The sequence below is a fragment of the Rana temporaria genome, chromosome 7 (genome assembly GCF_905171775.1).
Source record: "Rana temporaria chromosome 7, aRanTem1.1, whole genome shotgun sequence".
NCBI lineage: Eukaryota > Metazoa > Chordata > Amphibia > Anura > Ranidae > Rana > Rana temporaria.
Genome location: NC_053495.1, coordinates 210,817,738 through 210,823,959, shown reverse-complemented (window position 1 = coordinate 210,823,959; position 6,222 = coordinate 210,817,738).

Here is a 6,222-nt window from a genome sequence, read left to right as displayed (position 1 = left end):
ATTTTGGAGATGTTGCGGAGGTTGAGGCGGCAAGATTTGGACAGTGATTGAACGTGAGGCTTAAAGGGGTGGTTCCCCTAAAAATAAAGTTTTGACATTGCATTTGCTATAATAATTACAGTTAGAATCGGCTGGTTTTATGTAAAAAATACCTCCGTACGTAGCGTTTGTATTATTCGTTCCCACCGCCACTTCCGGGTACGATGCTGGCGGTGGGCGTTCCTTATTGATGGACAGGCATCCGACCGACGCATCCATCGCGTCACGAGATGCCGAAAGAAGCCGAACGTCGTTGCGCATGCGCCGTATAGAGCTGCACCGACGTTCGGCTTCTTTCGGCATCTCGTGACGTGATGGATGCGTCGGTCGGATGCCTGTCCATCAATAAGGAACGCCCACCGCCAGCATCGTACCCGGAAGTGGCGGTGGGAACGAATAATACAAACGCTACGTACGGAGGTATTTTTTACATAAAACCAGCCGATTCTAACTGTAATTATTATAGCAAATGCAATGTCAAAACTTTATTTTTAGGGGAACCACCGCTTTAAAGGACAGTTCAGAGTCCAGGACTACTCCTAGGACCTTGACATGTGGGGATGGGCTGATAGTTGTGCCATCAATTTATCTATCAGACTCTTTCCGCCACACACTACACAAGGCCGACACGCAGGCTGCCTTATTTAGTGTGGGGCGTGTACCTACTCCCCTGAGCCATGATTGGCCAAAGGCACCCTTTCTTTGGCCAATTACGGCTCTCTGTACTGACTGCATTGTGATTGGCCAAGCATGCGGGTCATAATGCATGCTTGGCCAATCATCAGCCAGCAACGCACTGCGATGACGCAGTGATTATTAGGCAGTGACGCGCCACTTGAATTTGACGCAAACGGCCCATAATGTTCGAAATTCGGCTAACATACGATGTTCGACCTACCTGTCCACTACACTGACCTACCAAAATCCTACACGGACCTACCTGATACACTACACTGACCTACCTGACTCCTACACTGACCACTACACTGACCTACCTGATTCCTACACTGACCACTACACTGACCTACCTGATTCCTACACTGACCACTACACTGACCTACCTGATTCCTACACTGACCACTACACTGACCTACCTGATTCCTACACTGACCACTACACTGACCTACCTGATTCCTACACTGACCACTACACTGACCTACCTGATTCCTACACTGACCACTACACTAACCTACCTGAATCCACTACACTGACCTACCTGATCCACTACACTGACCTACCTGATCCACTACACTGACCTACCTGACTCCTACACTGACCACTACACTGACCTACCTGATTCCTACACTGACCACTACACTAACCTACCTGATTCCTACACTGTCCACTACACTGACCTACCTGAATCCACTACACTGACCTACCTGATCCACTACACTGACCAACCTGACCCCTACACTGACCACTATACGGACCTACCTGTCCACTACACTGACCTACCTGAATCCGACACTGAAATACCTGACCCCTACACTGACCACTACACTGACCTACCTGATTCCTACATTGTCCACTACACTGACCTACCTGAATCCACTACACTGACCTACCTGATCCACTACACTGAACAACCTGTCCTGAATCCACTACACTGACCTACCTGTCCACTACACTGACCTACCTGACCCCTACACTGACCTACCAGGGGGGCGGGGGCTTTTCACATCCTCAGCTCTGAGGGGCTCATGCTGAGACCTGTAGTCCTTCATTAGGAGGATGAGGTCAGAGGCAGTGGTGGGGGTGGGAGAAGACAGGGGGTTGGTGAGGGGGGTGGATGGGGGTGAGTAAGAGAGAGAGAGGGTGAGGGGGAGAGAGAGGAGGGGTGAGAGAGGGGGAGAGATAGAGGGGGAGGGGAGGGGGATGAGAGAGAGAGAGGAGGGGTAAGAGAGGGTGAGGGGGTGAGAGAGGAGGGGTGAGAGAGAGGGGGAGGAGGTGAGAGAGGGGGAGGGAGTGAGAGAGGGGGATGGGAGAGAGGAGGGGTGAGAGGGGGGGTGAGGGGGAGAGAGAGGAAGGGTGAGAGAGAGGGGGAGGGGTGAGAGAGGGTGAGGGGGTGAGAGAGGAGGGGTGAGAGAGAGGGGGAGGAGGTGAGAGAGGGGGAGGGGGTGAGAGAGGGGGATGGGAGAGAGGAGGGGTGAGAGAGGGGGAGAGATAGAGGGGGAGGGGAGGGGGATGAGAGAGAGAGGAGGGGTAAGAGAGGGTGAGGGGGGTGAGAGAGGAGGGGTGAGAGAGAGGGGGAGGAGGTGAGAGAGGGGGAGGGGGTGAGAGAGGGGGATGGGAGAGAGGAGGGGTGAGAGAGGGGGAGAGATAGAGGGGGAGGGGAGGGGGATGAGAGAGAGAGAGGAGGGGTAAGAGAGGGTGAGGGGGTGAGAGAGGAGGGGTGAGAGAGAGGGGGAGGAGGTGAGAGAGGGGGAGGGGGGGAGAGAGGGGGATGGGAGAGAGGAGGGGTGAGAGGGGGGGGAGGGGGGAGAGAGGAAGGGTGAGAGAGAGGGGGAGGGGGTGAGAGAGGGTGAGGGGGTGAGAGAGGAGGGGTGAGAGGGGGGGTGAGGGGGAGAGAGAGGAAGGGTGAGAGAGGGGGAGGGGGGGTGAGAGAGGAGGGGTGAGAGAGAGGGGGAGGGGGTGAGAGAGGGTGAGGGGGTGAGAGAGGAGGGGTGAGAGGGGGGGTGAGGGGGAGAGAGAGGAGGGGTAAGAGAGGGTGAGGGGGTGAGAGAGGAGGGGGGAGAGAGAGGGGGAGGAGGTGAGAGAGGGGGAGGGGGTGAGAGAGGGGGATGGGAGAGAGGAGGGGTGAGAGGGGGGTGAGGGGGAGAGAGAGGAAGGGTGAGAGAGAGGGGGAGGGGGTGAGAGAGGGTGAGGGGGTGAGAGAGGAGGGGTGAGAGGGGGGGTGAGGGGGAGAGAGAGGAAGGGTGAGAGAGGGGGAGGGGGGGTTAGAGAGGAGGGGTGAGAGAGAGGGGGAGGGGGTGAGAGAGGGTGAGGGGGTGAGAGAGGAGGGGTGAGAGGGGAGGTGAGGGGGAGAGAGAGGAAGGGTGAGAGAGGGGGAGGGGGGTGTTGGAGAGGGGGATGGGAGAGAGAGAGAGGGGGGTGGGTGAAAGTGAAACCCTACTCCCTGCCTGGCGCCTGCAGTCCCTACTGTACCAACCCCTGTCTGTGGGTAGGTGTGTGTGTGATGCACCTCTACCTCGCCTGCTTTGGGCCCCAGGAACACTAGTGCGGAGGAGGAGGAAGTGAAATCCTTCTCCGTTTTCAACGCTGGGCAGGGGGGGAGTCATGGCCATGTAACGTCATTGGTTGCCAGACGCCAGGCGGCTATAGCAACCAGTGATCAGGAGTACAGTCAGGCAGGGCTGGACTGGGACAAAAATTTGGCCCTGGACTTCATCTAGACTGGCCCACTTTAACAGGTCTCTCCCATGGTGGCCGGACAACTCCCGTACCCCCCCCCTGGCCACCCAAGCCCCCCCCCCCTCTTCACTAGCCACTAGCCGTTCTACTTTATTAGAGTAGAACGGCTGGTACTGGTACTCTTATAGACAGTACCAGTGGGGAAGCTAGACATTATTTCACCCGGGGCAAAGAATCAGTTCGGTGCCCCCCCTTATGGGACAAGATTAGGCAGACGTGAGAAACTCCCAGGCCATAGCTGTTGACTCAGCCCTGTTGAGTCTGTCCCCTCTACCGTGCTCTTTCTGGTCCCCCCATGCTCCTCTGTCACCCCCCCCTGCTCCTCTGGTCCTCCCCCTGCTTCTTTGTCCCCCCCCAGGTGAGCGCTGCGGGGAGGGAGAGGAGGTGAGCGATGCGGGAAGGGACAGACAGAGCAGCGGAGGGGGTCGGCGGCGGTCCACTGTCACTGAAGCCGGCCCACTGAGCCATTGGCCCACCGGGAAACTCCCTGTAGTCCCAATGGCCAGTCCATCCCTGCAGTCAGGTGGGTGTGGAGGCGGGTCCAGAGCCAGCGCTATGGCGACTCGGTCCGCCCCTGTCCCCTGGTTTGCTGAATGTTCCCAGTGTCAGTTTCATTCCAGAACACTGTATTGTCCTGGAATGAAGGTGTCCGGGACCGGGGACAAATATGTCACTTCAATACCCAGCCATAGTCATATGACGTCCTGGGCTTTGTGTGGTGATATCCGAATGATGGGGGCAGCTAGAGGCATCATTCAGATATCCTTCTTTAGTGCCGGTGATTCTGTGCACCGTAAGAATGATTATAGCGGCGGTTCAGCCGCTTGATCGTTCTTATAGGCGGCGGAAGGGGACACCCCCCCCCTCCCGCCACCATCCGGTGCTTCTCCGGGGTCTCCCGTGCATCGGGGGCCCGGAGAAATAATCGTCCGTCGCTGGCAGGAAGCATAGAGATGACTGGTGACCAGATGGGGCCCGGGCGCGATGTGATGACGTCACGCCCGGGTACCCGGAAGTAAACAAAGCCGCGATTGCGGCTAGTAAGCAATACTAATCATGAGATCGTGACATTTTTTCACAATCTCATATGCTTTCCAGCATGGAGGAGAGATGTGGGGGAGGGGAAGGTCTTATTGACCCCGCATCTCTCCATAAAGAGGACCTGTCACACACATTTCCTATTACAAGGGATGTTTACATTCCTTGTAATAGGAATAAAAGTGTTAAAAAAAAATAAGTAAAATAAAAATAATAATAATAAAAAAGAAATTAAAATGCCCCTGTCCCCGGTAGCTTGCGCCCTGAAGAAAACACACACATAAGTCCCGCCCACATACGTAAACGCAGTTCAAAACACAAACCGTGTGCGTTAGAGCGTGTGCAACAATTCTTGCACTAGACCTCCTCTGTAAATCTAAACTGGTAACCAGTAAAAAAATTCAAATCGTCGCCTATGGAGATTTTTAAGTACCGAAGTTTGGCGCCATTCCATGAGTGTGCGCAATTTTAAAGCGTGACATGTTAGGTATCTATTTACTCGGCATAACATCATCTTTCATATTTTACAAAAAAATTGGGCTGTTTTGTTATTTTTTAATTCATGAAACCATTTTTTTCCAAAAAAAAGGTGTTTGAAAAGTTATTGCGCAAATACCGTGCAAGCTAAAATGTTGCAATGACCGTCGTTTTATTCCCTAGGGTGTCTGCTAAAAAAAACATATATAATGTTTGAAGGTTCTGCGTAATTTTCTAGCAAAATAATGAGGATTTGTACATGTAGGAGAGAAGTGCCAGAATAGGCCCCCCCGGTATTGAAGTGGTTAAGGAATAGTCCCGGGCAATCAGGGACACGTGGGCAGAGGATGATTATGGAAAGGGATGAGGAGGATGAATATGGAAAGGGATGAGGATAATGATTATGGAAAGGGATGAGGAGGATGATTATGAAAAACAATGAGGAGGATGATTATGGAAAGGAATGAGGAGGATGATTATGGAAAGGGATGAAGATGAGGATGATGATTATGGAAAGGGATGAGGAGGATGATTATGGAAAGGGATTAGGATGATGATTATGGAAAGGGATGAGGAGGATGATTATGGAAAGGGATGAGGAGGATGATTATGGAAAGGGATGAGGAGGATGATTATGGAAAGGGGTGAGGATGATGATTATGGAAAGGGATGAGGATGATGATTATGGAAAGGGATGAGGATGATGATTATGGAAAGGGATTAGGATGATGATTATGGAAAGGAATGAGGAGGATGATTATGGAAAGGGATGAGGATGATGATTATGAAAAGGAATGAGGAGGATGATTATGGAAAGGGATAAGGATGAGGATTATGGAAAAGGATGAGGATTATGGAAAGGGATGAGGATGATGACTAAGGAAAGGGATGAGGATGATGATTATGGAAAGGGACGAGGATGATGACTAAGGAAAGGGGTGAGGATGATGATTATGGAAAGGGATGAGGAGGATGATTATGGAAAGGGGTGAGGATGATGATTATGGAAAGGAATGAGGAGGATGATTATGGAAAGGGGTGAGGATGATGATTATGGAAAGGGATTAGGATGATGATTATGGAAAGGGATGAGGAGGATGATTATGGAAAGGGATGAGGAGGATGATTATGGAAAGGGGTGAGGATGATGATTATGGAAAGGGATGAGGATGATGATTATGGAAAGGGATGAGGATGATGATTATGGAAAGGGATTAGGATGATGATTATGGAAAGGAATGAGGAGGATGATTA